This window comes from Lepus europaeus, chromosome 11, assembly GCF_033115175.1.
Source record: "Lepus europaeus isolate LE1 chromosome 11, mLepTim1.pri, whole genome shotgun sequence".
Lineage (NCBI taxonomy): Eukaryota > Metazoa > Chordata > Mammalia > Lagomorpha > Leporidae > Lepus > Lepus europaeus.
This window is the reverse complement of record NC_084837.1, coordinates 76,314,693-76,339,988: the sequence shown is the minus strand read 5'-3', so window position 1 is coordinate 76,339,988 and position 25,296 is coordinate 76,314,693.

Here is a 25,296-nt window from a genome sequence, read left to right as displayed (position 1 = left end):
TTCTTTGTTTGGTAGAGATTTGGGGGGCTTCCAATAAGGTGTTTATAAATGCATTTAGCATTCTTGTGGGTAATCTGCAACTCAAGTGTTTTCAAATGTCTGTTCTTTTAATTATTCAAAGACTTTTTTGTTTTGTAGCTAAATTGTTGATCGCTGTCTCCTAGGTCCCAGCCTGACCACAGGAACAAAAGCATTTTTGATGTCTGAGGTAGGAAGAGCTTTGGATATCATTATGTTAATCTACTTGTTACAGATGAATACATCTCAAAAAATTTTACAACAGAAAAACCAAAAGTGAATCAAGCATTTGTTCTACTTAGAGTATACAAGGCAGGATTCTAAGATTTTACCTACATTAACTTATTTATTCCTCACACACTCCTTTAAGGTAGTAAATGCAGTCACTATCCTCACTTTGCATTTGAGGAAACAGACATGAGGAGATTCAATGGCTTCCTTGAGATCATACATCAGTGAAAAGCTAGACCCAGGATTCCTCTCTCAGGCCCTGTGCTACTAACTGTGGTTCACACAGCCTCTGCACCCTCAAGAGAGGCTGCTGTAGAGCTGCCTGAGTCCAGGCCTCTTTCTTCCTCTCTAGGTTCAACTTGACTTTGCCTTAGCTCTCCATGCTGCTCTTCAAGTCTCATTGCAAACATTTTAGTTTGGTCCTGTTCTCTGCTCTGATTTCCTAGTACTGTTTGTTGATCTCTCTCTCTCCAGTGCTGTCTTATAAAATTGACTCCCAGCTTCTGTACATCATGTATGCAACGACATTTCATAAGAATTCTTAGTGGTAAAGCCTTATATATTAAATTACTTGATATAAAGAATAATAAAATTTAGGAAGGGTTGCTCTCTCCATAATTTCCTACTCAGATCTTCAAAATTCTTCTTCTTATCCTCAAAATAGTTAATCTTTCAATAAACAAGTGATCCTTCTACTAATTATAAACATAATATGATTATATTGTAGAAATTCAGACTATGCATGAAAATACAGAGAAGATGATCCTACATTTCTACTCCTGCAGAGGTAGTCACTGTTAGCATCTGTTGACAGAGTCACAGGAAGTACTAGCAATGAGTGATCAGGAAGCCCTCTTTGATTGCACACATGCAGAGACTCTATCACAACCCTAACCCTAACCCTAACCCTAACCCTAACCCTAACCCTAACCCTAACCCTATTCTATCTGAATGGCCTTATTTGTTAGGATTCTCCCTTTGGAAGATGTGTGAGAATATCTGACATATGTACGACCATTCTTTTTCTCCACGCCTTGACAGATATCACTAATTGCTCATGGTGTTTTATCACTAAACCTCAGTGCCTCCTCTAGCAAGCCTTGAAAATGGCACACACGATGAAGTCTATTTGCCATCCTTGCTGCATGCTGACACTGAGCCATTGAACTCTTTAGAGGACTTTTGGCCAACTTCCTATCAACATCTGAGCATGCTGGGAGATCACCTGTACGTGTACAGTGTGTTGTATGTCTTTTTACGGTAACAGATTAGTGGCTTTAAGGAATTGTTTATTTTATAGCAAGATTCATCTTGGAAAGCAAACACATGACAAGATATTTTTCCAAGATAAAGTTTTTTTTCTTTCACAGTCAGCTATGACTAATTCAGTGCTCACAGGGTATCCAAGTACAGTTCTATTAGGTGTGCTTCATTTCTGTATGCTGAGGGAAAGCTGGGTCCTCCTCTCAAAGCTAACGGGCAGACCTTGTGCGTATTGAGTTCTGCATGTGTGGAAATGCCTATTATGATGAGACTGAGGCCTCTGTTAAGGTAGGAGGTTGCTGTGCATAGCCCTTTGCTGTGTGCATGGTTGTCAATGGAAAATAGAAGAGAAATTTTGTTCTCTCTCTTTCTTACAAAGGAAAGGCTAAGGAACTGACTACTCCATCAGCAGAAGGGCACAGAGAGATGGAGAAGTTTGACTCACCTCTGGTGCCTCTCTCACTCCCCACACACAATCCATTAGCAAGTTCAGTTAGATCTACCTGCAAAATTTATCCTGAGCCTGAGCACCACTTACCAGCTTCCACCTTCCATGTTCATTTCTTGTCTCCTCTTCTCTGTAGCTATGTGATTCTGTGATAGTTTCTTAATCTTTGAGTGCCTTGCTCAGTTGTGAAATGGAGGTGGTAAAATACCACCCTCATAGATTTGTCTGAGCATTGATTGAGTTAGTATAAATAAAGCACCCTAAAAAAGTGGCTGGGACTACAGACACATCTTTTCCTGGTCTCACAAATGCCCATGCCATGTAGGAATTGTGGGATATCAACGTTAGAAGAAAACATAAGGATGAACTCACTTACTATCTTAAATAAGTAACCCGAAGTTGAAGAAAGTGAAATATCTTTGAATTCACATAATAAGTTGAGGTGCATTTAAGTAGAATGAGTGTCTCTGTGCTGTGTTGAGACTCATGTGTTCCTTCTCTACCTGACGTGCTTGGCTTCTGTGATGCCGAGGAACTGACATCACAGCCTTTGAGCGGCTGCTTCCCACCACAGTTCTAACTGTGGTTTGCAAGTTTCTTTTTCGTGGTCTTGGTCTGAACCTAAAGTGAACAAGTCATGGTGTTTCCTGAACAAATCGTCTTCCCTCCAATTCCAATCCAACACCACAAACTACATTCTAGTTATCTGTATTTGTAACTTTTTCCTTCAACAGTAAAACATTTAGTTCCCCTTAATGATTTTTTATAATAAATCATTTTAGACCTACAGAAAAATTATAAAGGTAATGCAAAGGGTTCCTGTATATCTCTTACTCTCACACTGTTTTTCCAACATAGTCATCTTATAGAACCCTGATAAATTGGTTAGAGGTAAAAGATAATATTTGTGCACTATGGTTGAACTATATATCAATCATATTTATCTGTTTCTCCTGATACCGCTTTTCTGTTTCAAGATCCATTTTTGCTTCTTCATGGCATTTAACCCTAAACATTTTATTTTATTTATTTATTTGGATAAAGGGACATTTTCTCCCCAGAAACTTTTTATTTAAGGTATACAAACTTCATGCATTTCGTAAGTACAACTGCAGGAACACAGTGATTCTTAAAGATATTGTCCAAATAATGCTGGTTGTGCAGACAAAAGGGGGGTGTTGAGACTCCTTTCAGAACCCTTTGACATATGAACAGGCATACTTTGTGGTCTTTATGAATAAAGCTGAATTTTGATCTCAATTTGCACAAGGTGATGTTGTGTCAAGACATGACACAAAGCAAAATCAATGTAAAATGAGCATTTTGCTATGAGCAATAAAAACTTAAGGTCACATTATTATTTCCATCACAAGAACATGAATTGTATGAACATGGCATTAGTATCACTGAGGATTTTGTTGGGTAAAATTTTATTAAGTCAATTTATGTTTTAAAATTCTAGATTCAGGGAAAATAGGGTTGGCTAAGACAGGCAAGGAGAAATCAATTCCCAGCGGATTATAGTTCTTCCTTCCTTAGAGTTCGCCAAGTATTGTACTGGAAATTTTTACACACATTATTTTAATGGTACAAACCCTAGTTTACTTATTTCTTTATTCAGTTCTGGAGATGATAAAATTTAGCTATGAATTATTTAAAATATTTTTTCAAGATTGAGTGAGAGGCAAGCATCAGGGAAAAGAGGCATCAAATCCAGATTTCCCTCAGTGCAAAGCTGTCTGTAACACAATGATGTCACATGGCCAGACTCCATGTAGGATTGATGACAGTGACATATGTTGACGTAAAAAGTATGCACTGATCTAAAGCCAGGAGTCAGGTGCCTCCCCCTGGTCTCCCATTTAGGTGCAGCAGCCCAAGCACCTGGGCCATCCTCCACTGCCTTCCTGGGCCACAGCAGAGAGCTGGACCAGAAGAGGAGCAACTGGGACTAGAACCCGGCGCCCATATGGGATGCCAGCACTGCAGGTGGAGGATTAACCAAGTCAGCCACGGTGCTGGCCCCAGGACCCTTCATTTTTATCGTCTATGAATTTCTAGATACTTGCATATCCTCTGTCTTGGCTTTCGATGCCTGTAAAACTCTCATGGGCTTTTTCAGCCAGATCTGAATGCCTTAAGGGCTATTCTGAGGCCAAAGTGCTGTTCAGGGCTTTTGCCATTCTGTAAGTCTGCTGTGTATCCCACTTCCCATGTTAGAGCATTCTCTCCTTTTCAATTCTATCAATTATTTGTGGATACTGGTCTTATTTATGTAATCCCTTTGACAATCCCATCTTTTTAATCAATTATGAACTTAAACTGATCACTTTAACAAGTAAGATGGCATTGGTACATGCCACCTTGATGGGATTGAATTGGAATCCCCTGGTACATTTCTAGCTCTACCATTAGGGGTAAGTCCAAGTGAGCATGTGCCAAACTGTACATCTCCTCCCTCTCTTATTCCCACTCTTATATTTAACAGGGATCACTTTTCAGTTAAATTTTAATAACTAAGAATTATTGTGTGTTAATTAAAGAGTTCAACCAATGGTATTAAGTAGAACAAAAAATACTAAAAGGAATAAAATAGTAAATTGTTCCTTGACAGTCAGGACAAGAAGGTGATCTGTCTTACTCAAAGTCTGTTGATTTAATTGTTAAGCTAATGTAAACAGTATATTCATAGAAACACCCAGAATAATGTTTGACCAAATATTTTGGTAACACAGCCTAGTCAAGCTGACACAAAAATTTAAACGTCACAGCTTATTAATCCAAGGCTAGAAATAGAGGCGAAGCGTCATGTATTCCTAGGCTAAAGGGACTTGGACTTTAATCTGTAGGTAAAGAAGGATTCACAGTTTTGAGCACATATGTGAGATATATTTTGGAAAGAATATTCTGAAGGTAGCTATATTTGAAATGGATTGGATATAATTCCAGGAAGACAACATTTACAACTATCATACACCAAATAATATGGCATTCACACAGTAAAATATATACTAATTTCCAGAGATGAGAGGAAATGTGGTATTTGTCTTTCTGTATTTTACTTCTTTCATTTAGCATGATCTCCAATTTCATGTATTATATTACAATGTCAGAATTTCATTCATTTTATGAGGGTATAAGATTCCATTTGTGTGTGAATGCATGTATCACATGTTTATCCATTCATCAATTGTTGGGCATTTAGGTTGATTTCAAGTCTGAAGTAAACATGGGAATTTATGCATCTTTGCTTCCTTTGAATATCTCTAACATAATAATATATCATTCTTCTTTTTTGATCCCTGTGGTGATTCCCACTTTATGATGCAAATATATGCAAAGTAGGAAGTGGTAATGGAAGTGCTGAAGGCAGAGTGAATTTCAAAAAACATTTTGGAGGTCTAAGTGGGAAAATGGATTGAATGACTAGCTTTGGGGGCTATAGAAGGAAAATGTTCAGATAGTGCTACGGTTTTAGGCGTTGGATATTGAGGAGATGGCAGTGAGTTTGGTAGAAAAGAATATTGAGGGAAAGTAGGCTTTGTAGGTGGTGACAGATCTTATATCCAGATAAATAAACATTTTGGTTTCTTCATAGTTTGACATTTGATTACAAAGACAACTGATAACTGGTACCAGTAACTTCATGAGAACTCCATGTGGAGGGTACAGCCATGCATATTGCTTGATTAGTATGGCATATCAAGCTGTTTTATTCCCCTAGGAATGAGGGAATAGAGTAAAAATGGGGAAGAAAACTAAACACTCCATTGCCAACAACCCTTTGTTTAAAAGCAATGAATGCTCACTAAGACCTTCACAAATGCAACCCAGACCCTCAGTATTGAATTGGGCTGCAGGATATGTCGCAGTGAATATTTCTGAGGCAGGGAGAACCAGGTCAAGAGGCTTTCCAGGATTTGATGAAGGCAGCCAGTGGTCCATGGTAAGATCATACTGATTTCTTTTCAATTTGTTTTGCCTTCATTGGTGTTTATGCTTCGCAGCAATGAACAATTCCCCAATTTCAGCTGACCTTTGACTCCCACAAAGATATCATTTTCATCTTCTACTTGGTTCTATGCTATTTTGAGTTATGTTACTTTTGAAAATGTGTCTTTGATCTACTTAAAGTGCTATCACTGAATCATGTCAAAAGAAGTCTACCCACCCTGGACTTCTAAGTTGAGGACCGGGACATGAATTACTCACCTGAGCCTGGTTCTACTCCTGACCATTGGTTGAAGGAAGTCTTGGGCACTCAACGGATTACTGTTAGAAGGGTCCCACAGGTGATCTAAGCCCTTCTCTTGTGCCGTAGACGATGAGGCAGAGATTGGAAGAAGGTGAGAGTCCAAATCAGTGCTGAGAGCAGGAGACATGTTGTCTGACTTAAAGTCCAGGGATGCTTCACTACACCATGATGATGTAAGCACCCAGAGTTATGCTAAAGACTTCAGAGGATTCAATAGAGGAATAAGGTATGATTTTTTTTTTCCTGTTAGAATTTTACATTGGAACCCCCACCCCCAACTCCCTGCCAACTTTGGTTGTGGAGTGAGGAAGGTTCTTTAGCATTGTAAAAGGCACAGTTTCTTTTCAGTCCTCACAGGTTGAGAGAATGTTAGGTTCATTTTTACCAGATCATCTCAGTCTGTTTTTCTGCCAGTCTTATAAAACCTCATGGCCATTTTATAAATCTTTTTCTTATCAACCTCAAATATTAGGATCAGTGACAGTTGACTACTGTTTCTTGGTTTGCAAAAAAATGAATCACTTCATTGTCTTGTTCTTCCCCTAATTTGTCACATAAATACTGGTGAACCATTTGACCTCTGTGCTACACAGGACGCATCTTGTTAAGAAGAATTATGCTTCTTAGGTACTAGGTTTTGATGTCCACTGGGCAAATTGCTTCTGAAATATGGCACATTTTGTGACTCTAGGAGATGTTTACAGACGTTGACCTCTGTTGACACCTACTGTTGAACTTGGTACTTGCCTACATGATATAGGTGAAATGTGTTTATGTGGCTGCTCAGAGTCAGTCTGACTGACAGTTTGCATGTAAACTAGATAATGGACAAAGCAAATCCCAATTTGTCTATATGGGAATAATACACTTGGAAAAACACTTTATAACTTTTAGTTGGGATTTAAAATATGCATAATTTTCATGTGAAAACATATTGAAGGACTAAAAATTAAATAGAGGAGTAGTGTTTTTTAAATTATTTATTTGAAATTCAAAGCTATATAAAGAGAAGGGGGGGGGGACAGAGAGAGAGAAAGAGAGAGAGGTAAGTATGTTCTATCTGCTGGTTCATTCCCCAAATGGCCACAACAACCAGGACTGGGCCAGGCTGAAGCCAGGAGTCAGGAGCTTCTTCTAGGGTCTCAAATGGGTAGCAGGAGCCCAAACACTTGGGCCATCTTCCACTGCTTTTCTGAGCCATTAGGAAGGAGCTGGTTCTGAAGTGGAGCAGTTGGGACACAGACCAGTGCCCATAAGGGATGCCAGAGTTGCAGAGGCTTTACCAGCTACTCCATGGTGCTGGACCCTGGAGGAGTAGTTTTGTTTAAGAGCATAATTTATACACTTTTGAGGGCACTTCAGAAAGTTTCCAAATGTGAAATTACACAGAAAATGCCATGGCTAAGATAAAACTTCTATGATCAATTCCATTCACAATAGGCATAAAAAATTTAAATACCTTAGAATAAATTTAACCAAGGAGGTGAAAATTATCTATGAAGAAAATTATAAAACACCAAAGAAATAGAAGCAAACACACACACAAATGGAAAAATCTTCCATATTCATAGATTGGAAGAATAAATATAATCAAAATGTCCATACTACTGAAAGCGATCTACAGATTCAATGTGATCCCAATCAAAACACCAATGACATTCTTCTCACATCTAGAAAAAAACGATGTTAAGATTCATATGGAAACACAAGAGACTACAAATAGCTAAAACAGTCTTAAACAACAAAAACAAACTAGAGACATCATAATACCATACTTCAAGATATACTACAGGGCAGCTGTAGTCAAAACAGCCTGATACTGGCACCAAAAGACATATAGACCAATGGGACAGAATAAAGACTCCAGAAATCAATCCATGCATCTACAACCAACTAATCTTTGACAAAAGAGCTAAAAATCATTCCGTGGAGCAAGCACAGTATCTTCAACAAATGGTGCTGGGAAAACTGGATCTCTACATGTAGAAGTATGAAACAAGATCCCTATCTTAGTCTTTACACAAAAACCCACTCAAAATGGCTCAAGGACCTTAATTTATGACCCAGTGCCATCAAATTCCTGGAGAATATTGGGAAAACTCTGCAAGACATTGGAATATTGGTTCTTGGAAACGACTTCCAGAAGTACAGGCAATCAAAACCAAATTGACAAGTGGAATTATACCAAGCTGAGAAGCTTCTATACTGCAAAAGAAACACACAGCAAAGTGAAGATGCAACTGACAGAATGGGAGCAGGTATATGCAGACTATGAAACTGATAAAGCCTTAGTATTCACAATCTACAAAGAGCTCAAGAAACTCAGAACAGCAAAACAAACAATCCACTTAAGAAATGGACAAAATACTTGAATATGCATTTTTTAAAAGAAGAAATTCAAATGACCAACAGACACATGAAAAATTGCTCAGGTTCACTAGCCATCAAGGAAATGCAAATCAAAACTACAATGAGGTTTCACATCACCCCAGTTAGAATGGCTCTCATGCATAAATCAACATAAAATAACAATGGCTTTCATACACAAAATAACAAATACTGGACACAATGTAGGAATATTGTAACCTAATCTGTCAGTTGGAATGTTAACTGGTGCAGCCATTGTGGAAGACAGTATGGGGATACCTCAGAAATCTGAATATAGACCTATCATATGACCCAGCCAACCCACTCCTGGGAATTTACCCAAGGGAAATGAAATCAGTATATGTAAGAGTGATCTGTACCCTCATGTTTATTGCTGCTCAATTCACAATAGCTAAGATATGGAATCAATCCAGATGTCCATCAATTGATGAGTAGATAAAGAAATTATGGTATATATACACTATGGTATACTACTCAGCAGTAAAACAAAACAACAATAGAAAGATGAAATCTTGCCTTTTGCAATGAAATGGATGCAATTGGAAACCATTATACTTAATAAAATAAGCCAGTCCCAAAAAGACAATTACCATGTTTTTCTCTGATCTGTGGTAATTAATAGAGTACCTAAAAAATAATGCATAGGAGTGACATTGACATTTTGAGATTTGATGATTGTTTATGGCCCTTGTCTCAACTTTTGAGGAACAGTGTTTTTTTTCTTCATACTGTTTGTTGAACTCTTCACTTAGCATAGGTTAATCTTATGAATATAAAGTAAACTGAAAATAGATCTTTGTAAAAATGAAGAGTGGGAATAGGAGAGGGAGGAGGAACTATGGTGGGAGCATGGGAGGCAGAGAGTATAGGGTGGGAAGTATCACTTTGTTCCTGAATCTGTATATAGGAAATACATAAAATTTGTATACCTTAAATAAAATTTTAAACAAAGGCAAATTAATTTTGCTATAAAATATTGTAATCTTTGCATAGTCTTTTCACAATATACATTTTCCAGAAACATTTAAGAAGACTTCTTGTATATATTAAAATGATGTATAAAATGTGAAAGTGAAAGGATACTGACTTATTGCAGAAGTGTAGTGTCTGGGGCTTTAGACTACCTGTGAAAACAAGGCCCAGAGTGATGGAGGAGATGTGAGATTTGATGCTGTCTGAAAAGGGTGAAAAACAAAGGTTCAGTATCTGAGAAAAACTACTGATGTGTCAGATCACAGATTGGGTTAGCTGTAAAGACTTCACAACTGGGATTAGCAAGACTAAAGCAAGGATAGGCTCATAGTTCCAGAAGGAAGATGAGGTAGAAAGATGGAGAGAGTGCTGTATTCATGTGATGGGGAGGAGGTTAGGGAAAGACTTTAAGTGTACTAAGTTTAGCATAATACTAGGAGTAAGGATTTTGGGCTCATGTTTTGGCTTTGTTATATATAATTCTGTGAAAAGAAATTATAGTAAATATGGTTCATAGGCAAAAATCATACCTTTTCTGGGCATCAGTATCATCCATTGTAAAATGAGTGTAATGATACTATTCTGAGTTGCTGGTAGTATTAAATGAGATTGGTTTAAAGTCCTTTGTGCATAGTAATCAACTATATCAGTGACAGATACATTTGATTTATTAGCAATTAAATGAGAATGATGGCTTAGGCTATGTGTGATCATTCAGTTTCAATAAAAACCATTATAAAATGGTTGTAAATTTTATGTCTTTCCATTACAAGATGAGAAAGTGGCTTTGAGAGGCTAGTCACTAGTCCAAGGACTTAGCTAATCAGTAAATAGTTTCTAAATTTACAAGACAGGCTGTTCTCTTATATGTATTTTATACCCTACAGCAAGAAGAAATAGGTATGTAAGAAAAGTTTAAAAAGCTGAATTTACGTATTTCTTTTGTGCAGAAGTCACCACCATCGTACATCCCCAGCATCAGTAGAATCTATCACTTGTGAATTTTTAACAGGCTCATTGGAGAAATGTCATGGTTCATCAGAGCCACATAAATCAGAGTTTGCTGGATTTAGTCCAATCTTTAAGTGTCACTTGGAAATGAAGGAATAATACTGAGCCAATTTTCTGTGTAAGTTTAAATATAAACATTGAAAGCAGGTAGAGAAATCAATTAACATTTGAGAAAAAAAATTACTTGAGCCAGAAATAGATATCGCTAGATATAGGAAATGGAAATTTTCTTAAATATGTGTTTGGATGCAGCAGGCTTCCTTGTCTTTCCTTTCATATATGTGACAACATTTTTATGTTTTATGTGACAACAGTTTTAAACTATTGGTCTTCATAAATATTTCTAGAGTCTGAGAACTCTCTCTAGTGCGTAACTCCCTTACCACATATTCAACTCCTGCTGTGTCAGCCAGGACAGGCTGAATTTTGCTGTAGTCATGAACAACCTCCAAAACTCAGTGGCTTACAACAACAAAGGTGTATTCCAACACATTATGTCCCAGGTCTATCTTGGTCTCGCCATTGTTTGTATTAAGTAAGTAGAAAACTCCATTGGCTGAAAATTTAGTCCAGGGTCACATGAGGCCTGAGCTTAGCAAAGCTAACCCTGCTGACAGGAGGATGCAAATGTAGGCACATAGGATTGGTTCATATGGGTTACCAGTGAGGACAATGAAAATGGGAGGAAAATGTCTGTCTGTAGCTTTGAGAGATGATCTCTTTCTGGATTGTGACGCTGCCAGGAACTGAAGAAAGCAGCCAGAAGAGGAAAAGAAGAAACCCCAGAAAGCTCCATCACTTCTTTGGTGAGGTGAGGATTTGAGGAGAAATTGGCAGCACCCAGCTTGAAAGAGGGCCTCAACAGAGCCCAGTCTTGCAGTATCCTGATCTTGAACTTCTTGCCTCCTGAACTTTGGGAGAGGCATTTCTGTAATTTATAAGCCACCCAGTCTGTGATACTTTGTTATGACACCCTGAATGGTCTAAAATGGTGACTGTTTGTGTTTCTGCTGACAGCTGGTAGGTGAGATTTTTAGGGAGTACAGGTCATATCTTACTTATTGATACTAACGATAAGTAGCATTCTTGGGAAATGAGTAATGCTTACTTCTTTTGATGAATTTGGAAGAAACAACTCATCTGTGCCTCTAATCCTGTGTAACACAAGGCATCTTAGGTTGATCATCCCAAGTATTTTGGTATAGGTAAGAAGGTGGTTGTTAACAGAGGTTGAGCAGAGTCTCCCCTCTCACCCTATATTCTTGCTGCTTAGTTTTAAATGTAAACTGAAGAGTAGGTGGAAATATCGGGGATAATGAGTCCCTTGGGAAGAGACAAGATAATCTGCATTTTCATCATGTCTTAATTGGGTTCAGAGTGTGCAGGATGCACAGTGCTGTGTACCTACAGCCAGTTAGATTCTGCAAATGGTCATGACTAGCAGAAAATCTTCCTTCATCTCTGGTTTAAGCAAGTGATGTGCTCTCTAACAGCATTTGCAGAGTTGCTACTACTTTGAGTTTTATTAATATTTTTAATAAACATTTTGGGAACAGCTTTAGTTATGGTAAAATTATATAGAGAGTATAGAGAGTTCCCTTATAACTCTGACCCAGAGCTATTAATTTGAAACTTAGAATGCTTCATTTATTTTAGTAAACAGGTTGATCTTTTACAGCAGGCTGGGTCTAGTTTCCATCAATAATACTTCCAGGTGTTACAAGTCTGTATTTTAAGAAAGAACTTCCATATTTTTAAAAAGATTTATTTATTTATTTTGAAAGTCAGAGAGAGGGGCCGGTGCTGTGGCGTAGTGGGTGAGGCTGCCACCTGCAATGCCAGCATCCCATGTGGCCACCCGTTCATATCCTGGCTGCTCCACTTCTGATCCAGCTCTCTTCTGTGGCCTGGGAAAGCAGTAGAAGATGACCCTAGTCCTTGGGCCCCTGCGCCCATGTGGGAGACCCAGAAGGGACTCCTGGCACCTGGCTTTGGATCGGCACAGCTCTGGGCGTTGCAGCCAACTGGGGAGTGAACCAACGGATGGAAGACCTCTCTCTCTCTCCCTCTCCTTCCCTCTCTGTGTAACTCTGACTTTCAAATAAATAAATAAATCTTTTAAAAAAGGGGAGACAGAGAGAGAGAGAGAGAGAGAGAGAGAGAGACAGAGAGAGACAGAGACAGAGATATCTTCCTTCTGCTGGATCATTCCCTAGATGGCTGCAATAGCCAGTGCTGAGACAAGCCAAAGCCAGGAGCTTCATCTGGATCTCCCACATGGGTGACAGGGCCAAAACACTTTGGCCATCTTCCAATGCTTTTCCAAGGCCATTAGTAGGGAGCTGGATCAGAAGTGGAAAAGCTGGGACATGAACCAGTGCCCATATAGGTTGCTGGCATTGCAGGTGGCAGGTTTACCCACTATGCCACAATGCTGCCCCTCATTTCCTGACTTAAAGGGTAATTCCCCATGGTTTCCAAATGCCCCATGGTTTCCACCTTGTATATAAGCTTCTTAGGAATCAGTATCCAATTCAGCTAACACTGACAGAAATATTTTATGCTGAGAACACTTGGAATTGATTAAGAAGTCAAATATTTGACAAAATGTATTTATAAAATGTAAAACTTGGGAACAGAAAACAAAAGACATGGTCAAAATCAACATTTTGAATGTGTGACTACGAATGTTTAAAATGATTAAAGTTTAATTTGCTTGAAGGGGTAAGGGACGTCAGAAGGCCTTTCTTGAATTGTGTGTACAGAAATGGTAACCATGAGAGCTAGTTCAGCATTTGACAGCCCATAACAGGAGTCTTAGCACACTTATACTGAATTAAAAAAAAAAAAAAACAGACTTACCGATTTATTTTTATGGCGATTTTCTTCCTTCTTGCATTTTTGCTAGGCTTTGGAATGATAGTAAAAAATCCTTGCTTAATCTGATTTGCTGTATTATAAGTTTCCAATTAGTAAGCAATTTCAAGGTCTCTGCAATTCTGATTTCCAGAGCAAAATGGTACATCAGGAAAAATGGCTGCAAAATATTACAACTTTGCATTTATGTGCATATTGGCATTGGGACAGAAGGTAAAGCAGAGGCCTCAAGATGAGAGTGTAGAAGGGGAAAAGAGAAAATACTGAATGATCGTGCGCAGATGTTTGAGATTAGTGAACACCATTCCTGTTTAGAGACGAGAAAGCTGAGGTTGAGCAAGATTAGGGAACAAGAATTCATACAGCAGACAGATCCAGCGTTCATAGCTCTCTCTGCCAGGACTCCAGATTTCATTCTCTTTGACTGTTCCTTGCTCCCTGCGCAGAAGATCTTCTGAGATGAAAAAGAAGGATGATAAGGCAGAATTTTACAGATTTGAAATTTGGAGTACAGGGATGCTTGGGCAGAAGGTTAAAATGCTCTGACTGTGGTAGTAGTCACTGCTGAGTTACTCTGTGTTCAGTCTGTCGGTCGGTGCAGCTGAGAAAACTGTAGTACCAGCATGGCAGTGGGATATTAGGAAGATGGCAGTGAAGTAGCACCTGGCTAGAGCTCTAGAAGCTTTCCTCCTGAAGCTGAGAATAAATTAGAAGGCAATAGAGGAAAATGGTTTATAAGCTGATTAAACTATAAGGTGTAAATTTGTGTGTCTTGAGGGCTGCACAGTGAAAGAGAATAGTCTATGTGCCAATTGGACATTAAAATTTCTTTTGTAATTGAACCAAAGCTTTTTAAAATTTTTTGACTTTTTAAATAATCAATATAAAGGGAACAGATTTTACATATATCATACATACAATTCTTAGAAGACAATCATACTTCCTTTCCCTGATCCCTCCCTCCTTCAATTCCTCTCCTTTCTTTTTTTCCTTTAATGTTTGCAATAATATATTTTCAATTTACTTTATTATAACGGGATTAATGCACCACTAACCATAATGTTCAACAAGTAAAAGTAGAAAGATTGCTGTTCCACAGGAGCATAGACAAGGGCTATAAACAATAATCATAAGATGTTAGTTTCATTCTTATACATTTTTGTATCCTATATTCTATATTAATTAAACATATGATATTTATCTTTTTGTGATTGGCTTATTCCAATAAGCATAATGGGCTGCACAATGACTACCATGTAGGGTAAAATCACTATATTTTTTGTTTATTTATTTGATATAAACAGAGAAGATGTGTGTATGTGAGAGGACAGAGAGAAGGGGTTGAGAGAGAGAGGGAAGAAAGGAGACAGAAGAGAAACACACTATCTCCTGTCTCCTCCTCAAATGCCCACAACAACTAGGGCTGGGTAAAGCTGAAGCTAGAAGCTGGGACTCTTTCCACTGGGATCTCACTCACAGAGATCTTTCATTTAGGTCTTTTTTTTTTTTCCCATGATATCTTGGCTTTCCATGCCTACTATACTCTCATGGGCTCTTCAGCCAGATCCGAATGCCTTGAGGGCTGATTCTGAGGCCAGAGTGTTGTTTAGGACATCTGCCATTCTATGAGTCTGCTGTGTATCCCACTTCCCATGCTGGATCTTTCTCTCCCTTTTTGATTCTATCAGTTAGTATTAGCAGACACTTGTCTTGTTTGTGTGATCCCTTTGACTCTTCGACCTATCAGAGCCATCAATTGTGAGCTGAAATTGATCACTTGGACTAGTGAGATGGCATTGGTACATGCCACCTGGGTGGGATTGTGTTGGAATCCCCTGGCACATTTCTAACTCCACCATTTGCGGCAAGTCCGATTGAGCATGTCCCAAATTGTACATCTCCTCCCTCTCTTTTTCTACTCTGAAATTTAACAGGGATCACTTTTCAGTTAAAATTTAAACACCTAAGAATAACTGTGTGTTAATTACAGAGTTCAACCACTAGTACTAGAACAACAACAACAACAACAAATACTAAAAAGGATAAAGTATTACATTGTACATCTAAAGTCAGGACAAGAGCTGATCAGTTCATTGTTTCTTATAGTGTCCATTTCACTTAACAGGTTTCCCCTTTGGCGCTCAGTTGTCGCTGATCAGGGAAAACAAATGATATTTGTCTCTTTGGGACTGGCTTAATTCACTCAGCATGATGTTTTCCAGATTGCTCCATCTTGTTACGAATGACCGGGTTTCGTTGTTTCTTACTGCTGTATAGTATTCTATGGAGTACATGTCCCATAATTTCTTTATCCAGTCTACTGTTGATGGGCATTTGGGTTGGTTCCAGGTCTTAGCTATTGTGAATTGAGCTGCAGTAAACATTAATGTGCAGATGTCTTTTTTATTTGCCAAATTAATTTCCTTTGGGTAAATTCCAAGGAGTGGGATGGCTGGGTTGTATGGTAGGGTTCAGGTTTCTGAGGAATCTCCAGACAGACTTCCATAGTGGCTTAACCAGTTTGCATTCCCACCAACAGTGGGTTAGTGTCCCTTTTTCCCCACATCCTCTCCAGCATCTGCTGTTGGTAGATTTCTGAATGTGAGCCATTCTCACCAGGGTGAGATGGAACCTCATTGTGGTTTTGATTTGCATTTCTCTGATTGCTAGTGATCTTGAACATTTTTTCATGTGTCTGTTGGCCATTTGGATTTCCTCTTTCGAAAAATGTCTATTGAGGTCCTTGGCCCCTCTCTTAAGTGGGTTGTTTGTTTTGTTGTTGTGGATTTTCTTGATTTCTTTGTAGATTCTGGTTATCAACCCTTTATCTGTAGTATAGTTTGCAAATATTTTTTCCCATTCTGTCGGTTGCCTCTTCACTTTCCTGTTTCTTTTGAAGTACAGAAACTTCTCAATTTGATGCAATCCCAAATGTTAATTTTGGTTTTGACTGCCTGTGCTGCTGGAGTATTTTCCAAGAAGTCTTTGCCTGTGCCTATATCTTGCAGGGTTTCTCAAAGAAGGAGGTACCTTTCTCCGAAGGGAGGAGAGAACTTCCACTTTGACTATGACCCTATCGGAATAAGATCAAAGTCAGCGAACTCTAAAGGCTTCCATAGCCCTGGCAACTCATGACTAGAGCCTAGGGAGATTACTGACGCCATGAACAGGAGTGTCAAATTGTTAAGTCAGCAACAGGAGTCACTGTGTACTTACACCCCATGTGGGATCTGTCCCTAATGTGTTGTCTAATGTGAAGTGATGCTATAACTAGTACTGAAACAGTATTTTTATACTTTGTGTTTCTGTGTGGGTACAAACTGATGAGGTCTTCACTAATTATATACTGAATTGATCTTCTGTATATAAAGAGAATTGGAAATGAAAAAAAAACAACCTGGTGTTAAATTGGAAATGGCATGGAAAATTAATTAATTTTAAAAACTATTATGTAGGATCTCTGTCTTTAATGTGCTGTACATTGTTATTTAATGCTATAATTAGTACTCCAATGGTAGTTTTTTCACTTTATGTTGCTATATGGGGCAAACTGTTGAAATCTTTACCTAATATATACTAAACGGATCTTCTGTATATAAAGAGAATTGAAAATGAATCTTTATGTGAATGGAAGGGGAGAGGGAGCGGGAAAGGGGAGGGTTGCGGGCGGGAGGGAAGTTATGGGAGGGGGAAGCCATTGTAACCCATAAGCTGTACTTTGGAAATTTATATTCATTAAATAAAAGTTTAATAAATGAAAAAAAAAAGAAGCTGGGACTCAATTCCAGTATCCCATTTAGGCCACAGGGACTCAACTACTTAAGCCATTACCTGCTGCTTCTCAGAGTGCACACTAAAGAATGCTAGAGTTGGGAGTGGAACAGTCTTGAACCTAGGCACTCTGGGATGGGAAATGGGTATTCCAACTGGTGGCTTAATCACTAGATCAAACACCTGCCCTAAGGTCATGCTTATTTTGAAAGACAGACATCAGATATTTTCTCTTACTTGTGGAAGTTAATATACAAAGTATCATGCCTTATCATTAGATATTTAATTACAAATATTACTCCACTGAGGGGCCAGCATTGTAGCTTAGTGTGTAAAGCTGCTGCCTGCACATCCTCTATGGGTGCCAATTTGAATCCTGGCTGCTCCACTTCTGACCCGCTGTCTGCTAATGGCCTGGGAAAAGTGGAGGAAGATTGCTCAGGTACTACCTATTGGGGGGACCCAGAAGGAGCTCCTGGATCCTGGCTTTTGCCTGAACCACCCTTGGCCATTGCGGCCATCTGGGGAGTGAACCAATGGTTGGAAGACCTCACTCTCTGTCTCTCCTTCTTTCTCTGTAACTCTGCCTTTCAAATAAATAAATAAATAATAAAACAAATATTGCTTCACTGAATCAAACTGTAAAAATGACAATATTCTCTTCTTTCCCCACATTATATCATTGTCGTGAATCCCTCAGTAAGTGATATTATTATCCCTGTTTTCAAGAAAAAAGTTATATACATGTATACATATATTGTTTACATTTGAAGTGAATATGGCATAATGTTAAAAATGATAAAATGTCAGTATAGACAGTAATACATTTTTCAGGCAAAAAAATAAGAGACCAAGAAAGGAAGAGTTCAAAGTGAGCTGAAGTCACAGGTGGAAGGGATGGCCTCATGGTAGAAGTAGTGTTAGGTTTGGGTATAAAAGGCTGAATAGGATTCATCAAAGAGAAAGGAAATACAGATATTTCCGATGTGAGGACCTACATAAAGAGAGTGATAACCTGGACTATGTTTATTTCACCCATAATTTTGGTCTTATCCAACATCAGAAGGAATTGATAAGGTCGGTGCCACGGCTCACTTGGTTAATCCTCCACCTGTGGTGCCGGCACCCCAGGTTCTAGTCCCGGATGGAGTGCCGGATTCTGTCCCAGTTGCTCCTCTTCCAGTCCAGTTCTCTCCTGTGGCCCGGAAAGGCAGTGGAGGATGGCCCAAGTGCTTGGGCCCTGCACCTGCATGGGAGACCAGGAGGAAACACCTGGCTCCTGGCTTCATATCGGCATAGCGCGCTGGCCATAGCGGCCATTTAGGGGGTGAACCAATGGCAAAAGGAAGACCTTTCTCTCTGTCTCTCTCTCTTACTGTCTAACTCTGCCTGTCAAAAAAAAAAAAAAAAAGGAATTGATAGATTTTAGAAAGTTTTTATCAGTAATCCTTAAAATAATGTTACACAGCTAAATAATAGTAAGAAATAGACCTTATATTTAGCTTTCAATTCCCCATCAGTGAAGGGATGAAAAACATGGGTTTGATAAACTAAGTGTAGTTGTTCTTCAGACAAGGTAGGATCTTGTGTCTCCTCCACCCCAATTTCAAGTTGGTATGTAATAGACACTGATAATGTAACAATTTGTTTGTTATCATTTTATGAAGAAATGTAACTCAGCTGGCAGCTGATTTTTTAGATTTCATTTTTGAAAAGATTTATTTATTTATTTGAAAGTCAGAGTTACAGAGAGGCAGAGGCAGAGAGAGAGAGAGAGAGGTCTTCCATCTGATGGTTCACTCCCCAATTGGCTACAACTGCCAGAGCTGTGCTAATCCTAAGCCAGGAGCCAGGAGCTTCTTCTGGGTCTCCCATGTGGGTGCAGGGGCCCAAGGACTTGGGCCATGTTCTACAACTTTCCCAGGCCATATTAGAGAGTTGGATTGGAAGTGGAGCAGCTGGGACTCGAACCAGCCCTTATGGGATGCCGGCACTGCAGACGGGAGCTTTAACCCACTGCGCCACAGCACAGGCCCCTTAGATTTCATTTTGACAAATAATTTTATATATTTTTGGGTACTAAGTCATGTTATGGTGTATGTACACCTTGTGGAAAGATGAGATCAAGTTAATGAATGCATATATCACCCATCACCTCTCTTATTTATGATCAGAACATTTAAATTTTACTTTCAGAGGATTCCACTGATCAAATTCCTTGCCATTCAGACAGTGAGTGCAGAAAGGGAAATGGAACACACAACAGCATGAGTGGGGCATACTGTGGTGTAATAGTATCTACATGCTTTTCTTTGTTAAGGACTTGGTCAAATGGCTAAACTTGAAGGAAGTTCAGAAATGAAGTCCAGTGGTGAACCTTGGAAAACAAAGAAAAGATTTGGTGCATTTGGTAGAAATTTATTGGTTGCGGCCGGCGCCGTGGCTCAACAGGCTAATCCTCCGCCTTGCAGCGCCGGCACATCGGGTTCTAGTCCCGGTTGGGGCGCTGGATTCTATCCTGGTTGCCCCTCTTCCAGGCCAGCTCTCTGCTATGGCCCGGGAAGGCAGTGGAGGATGGCCCAAGTCCTTGGGCCCTGCACCCACAAGGGAGACCAGGAGAAGCGCCTGGCTCCTGGCTTCGGATCAGCACGATGTGCTGGCCGCAGTGGCCATTGGAGGGTGAACCAACGGCAAAGGAAGACCTTTCTCTCTGTCTCTCTCTCTCACTCACTATCCACTCTGCCTGTCAAAATAAAAAAAAAAAAAAGAAATTTATTGGTTGCATAAGAAAAACTTTAATAGTATAAACATTTTGTGCTACGGGGTGAAGCAAGATTTAGTCACTTTTTATGTCAGATACTTGTGTGAAAATTAAGGACTGGGATTGGTTTTCATTCCGCATGGGGAACCATTCGACTTCCCTCTGACTGTGAGCTGGTGGGAAGTGGGGAATGGATGCTTTCATTAAGAATCAACTTGTTATGGGAGGGGGGAAGCCATTGTAACCCATAAGCTATACTTTGGAAATTTATATTCATTAAATAAAAGTTTAATAAAAAAAAAGAATCAATTTGTTGGTTGTTCAGTGTTGGAAAGGTACTAGCTAAAATTCAAGGGTTCAGCCTGCAGAAAAATGCTGCAGCGATGATTCATAGTGGAAGCAGTCTGAATGTCAGATACTAGAAAACTGTAGAACTGAAATAGTGCCTGTTAAATGAGGATAGGATCTTGGTTAATGGACCCCCATCCATTCAGTCACACCTTAGAAATCCCAGTGGTGATGCTGAGATTTCTAATTCCTTTTTCCCCAGGAAGAGGCTTGGCAAATAATGGACCCTTTTAATATTGTTATGAAATGATAATAGAGCATATTATTTTTATAATACAATTGATTTGCAATCAGAAAACATTCTGTATAGTACCAACTCTTTAAAATTGCTTCATTGTTAGTGCATGATCATAATTTATAAATACGCTATACAAGTATGTGCTTATAAAATGTATATTCCCTGGTTATCAATGATAGTTACATTATAAGGCTGACTAAATTGCATGGGTGCTTTATTTTCTTCCTCATGTTTGTTTGACTTTCCAGTTGTCCAAATTTATTAAATCTTCCACAATGCATAGATATTTATCAATTTCATTTGTAATTCTTGACCAAGATAGTCTTAATGTTCCTCCTTCAGCCTGACCAAACTTTAGACAGGCTTTTCCTGACTGTAGCTGCCTGGTCTCCTTTTTTCTTAGAACATTTACTTTAGAAACATTGTAACTGTGAATCCCTTCTCTGTCCTTATGAGATGTAAGAAGGTCTCTTGCAGGTTTTACAGCTCAGGACATGTTTCTCAAGGACCTAGGTGCCATCCTTTGTAAATGTAATCTTCCAGGAAGACAGAGACCCAGTCTTCTGGTCTCAGTGGAAGGGTGGAGCCTTGTTAGCCACAGCAGGTGCGTGAGCCAAGTTGCAAAGCTATCTCCTTTCCTGAAGGTGAGACTATGCACTACTTCTTTGGATAAAGCCAAGCAGCAAACAGAAACGTCCTGCACTCCCCTTACTCTCCTTTCTGAAATCTCCCCTGTCATTTGTGCCAGTGGAGTTGAGGTGATTGCATTCTGCAATGCTTTGGAACAAATCTTCTTTACTTGTTTAACTTGGTCCAGTACAGATTTTGCTGTTTTAAAATGTGCTGTAATTTTAATTATAGATCCTTGTAGGTTTCTGACTTTGTGACTGCTTTCTGTGACTACCTCAGGACTACGTTAATTTTTTCAATTAGATTTTTTCCTACTGGGCAGATAATGTAAATCTGAACTGAACATCCCTAGGAGACTTCTGGTGGGGGGAGATAATAGTAGATGTAGTCACTGAATTTTTCTGGAACTAGGAAAGAAAGCATACTGGATGAGGGTGGAGTGAGGTACTTGTCACCCATGTACCAGAAGACAGTCCTGGTGGCATTACCCTAGACACAGCAGGGACAATAGATATCATTGTCATTGACATTTATTAAACAGAAGCTTTCTGTTTGCTTTTCATTTAACTCACAGTGGACTGAAATTCAAAACTGTTACTTAAAAGAAGTTTTAACAATTTGAACAGCAGAGAGTAAGATGGAGACAGACAGCAAGAGAGCTTCCATGTGCTGATTCACTCCTCAAAAACTTACAGCAGCTGTGGCTGGGCTAGGCTGGAGCTTGGGACTCATTCTAAACCTTCTACATGGGTGGCTGGGACCCAATTACTTGAGCCATCACTGCTGCCTCCCAGAGTCTGCAGTAACAGGTATCTTGAGCCAGGAATCAAACCCGGGTACTCTGACATGGATGGTGGGCATCTTAATTGTTAGGCCAAATACTTACTCCTATCTCAATTTTCTTATAATTTATAGACTGTCAAAGCACACATGAAGGCAACCAAGTCTTTAGTGTAATTTTCCCTCAGTTTCAGGCACAGATCCTTTCTGAGATGTGGAGTGGGTCAATTTCTGAGCTCTCTTTTATTTTGAGGGCATGACAGGGTTACTGCTTGGCAGTTGTCAGAGGCATAACTTTAGAACTAATTAGTTCACAGAGTTACTTGCAAGTGGTCAGTTGCACTTAAGGAATGGATCTCTCACAGTCTGAGCACCATCTCGGAAAACTGCTTTTCATTAGTAGAATTTTTATATTACAACCTGATTTATGGAAAATGACACAATTCTGAATTCCCAAGAATTAGCAGGACAAAAGAATGAAATATTCTTTATGAAAGCAGCTGAAAATTTTCCGATGGGTGTTCATGTCATGGAACCTTAAAATATGATGGGATTGCTTTGAAATGAAGATAACAGGCAAGTAGATAAACCAAGACAAAGTATCAGACACTTACAGAATATTGCAACATTAGAAATGGAATATTAGCCCAACACATATACTGTTACATTCCTCTTGCTGATTGCTTTTTGCAACATACAGAGATAACTACAGTTGATATTCTGAGAATATTTTTTTTTGTTTTGGAGTAATGAAGAGCCCTTTTTCATGCTGGTTTGGCAACAGCTTATAAATGGCTAACAATGAGTGTTATCTAAAAATTACTGTCTTTAGTGTATGCTAACCATAAGAATTCATTTTGTTCTGAAACGACTTGACTTTTGGTAGTACCTGTGTTTCCTACTGCTCAAAAGACCTTGGTGCTTCCAAGATTTCAAAGGGAGAGCACTTTGACCTTCAAGTCTGGTGGCGGTGGGGAGGGAGTTGTAGCAAGGTTTAGGGGCATTTTGTTTCCAAAGTAGATTATTTGTAGTATATTACTGGTAGGTAAGGATACTAATATGCCTAGTACAGGATTGAAGCAACCTCAGTAGCTGTACCAAATAATACATTGTTTCCATTTGGGAATCTGAGGGACTTTGATAGAGATAATGAAGCCACTGACAGCATTAATCACGACATAGGCTGAGCTATGTCATTAGCATTAAAAATACTGTCTTTAGAGTCTTTTTAATTTTCTTCTTTTCAAATTTCTTCTTTTCAGATACTAACTTTACCCCACTATTTTCCATGTTTTCTTTTCATTTTAATGATAAAAATCCTTCAAAATACAGATGTGGGGACTAAAATAACTACAAAATTCTAGCCTATGTGCATTGTGGTTGTTTTCCTATCATTTGCAGCTATGCTATTTTTTTTTCACATTAGTGAACAAATAGGAAAGAATTGCAAAAGATCTTAAAGGCCTCCTGCCATAAGCTCTTCTTACTGTCCTACAGTAATAGCAAGAGAACTGATTGAACTGGCATCTGATTACCTTTTACTGCTGAGTGCTCCCAGTATGAACCTGCCGATTTTTCTTTGGTGATACAACCCAGATTGGATATGGCTCGTTACCTTACTACCCCTTGCCACTGACAAACACCTCAGGATGTATGGTTTTGTGGCTAAGTTCTAACTAGTAAGTTAAAGCAATGAGTAGTAAGTACTCCTAAGACATTATTTTAAGAGGAATATGCCCCTCATTCTCATTTGCTGTCATATTAGAATGTGACAGTATTGAGGTGTTGTCAGGAGAAGTGGCTTCTGTTTTAAACCATGAAAACACAAGGTGCATTGTAGAGCTGGTGTAGCTGACAATATGAAAAAGTTGGGTCTTGTTGACCATGACTGTAGACTGGTCATATTGCCACTAGAATGTCTAACTCTGGAATTGGGTCAAAGGGGATAAACACATCGAACTTGTTTAAATCACTATTTTGAGTTTTCTGCCACATGAATTGGACTTATACATGAGACACTTTATGGTTTATTCAGTCATTAATATTTCCAAATCTCTTAGTTAATGTCAGACTCTGCATTATGTCAGTGCGGAGACAAATAAGAAATAAAGTGCTTAGCTGGACCAGATGGAGGTGGGAAGCTACCTGAACAAATAACCATAAGACAGAGTTGCAGTAGTAGAGGCATGTATAAAGGGTAGGATAGAATAAAAGGAAGTGAGCCCCTCTGTTTTTTAGATCAAAAGGAGGGTTCACATATGGGGAAGTACTGAGCTGACTCTTGAAGATTTGTGGAAATTTTCTTGGTAAGAAGATGTGTGTGGCATAAAAATCATTTGGTATATACTTGTAAAATATTGAGACTATTACAGAAATTAAAATACTTCAAGTAAACACTGTTATTCATATTTTGACTGTTAACATGCAATTTAAGAAATATTAGTGATTTACAAAAATTTGTGATTTACAAAAATGTGTTTATGTGCATTTGTGTCCTATATCTATATTTCAAATATCTTATCTACCTGTCAGTCATCTGTCTAATCACAGAAACATGGACCTGAAAAAACTCTTAGAAAGAAAGCTGTTCTCAAAGCTTTAGAAAAGCAATTAGTGTTCTAAGACAGGTTGAGTTTCTAATTTCTTGGGTCCTTAGCAAATGACTTTCCATTAATAAACACCCAAGGAGAAATTGTGAAGTATAGACATAATTTATTGATTTATTGATGTAGGCCATTTCGAGCCATTTGGAATAGAAAAAAGCATTAATAAGGTAATAAATAATGCATTCTAATAAAAATACAAACTGCATGATGATAATTATTTTAGGGAGACAACAGTTACTGCCCATTAAGTGGAACTTTGGTTTCTTCAGGCAGCCTCACTCCTAAATATCACTGGACAATTGTAAGCCAAGAGGCTCATTCTGGGTATTGTTAGAATCATCTTACAAAGGAGGTAGGTGTATGATTAAGAAGTGGGCAATGGAAACTATGATTCTGTTCTAGAATCTGAGACCTGACTCTCCACCCTTGCACTCATATTGTGAAAAATCACTTAGTGTCTCATTAAATATTCTGTTGTTTTTCTGGTTAGATTTCTATGAACCTTGTAACACCAGAAGCATTGGTGACAGCCAGGTCTGCTTGTACCTTTGATTTTCGTTGCTGATGTTATTCCCATGGTTTTTAGAACAAAGATAAGAACTAGTCAAATATATTCTAGTTTAATTTCAGAGAACTTGAGGCATTCAGGCTTATATATCTCTATAGAGAAACAATTTACAAAATGAGATGAAGAAAGCA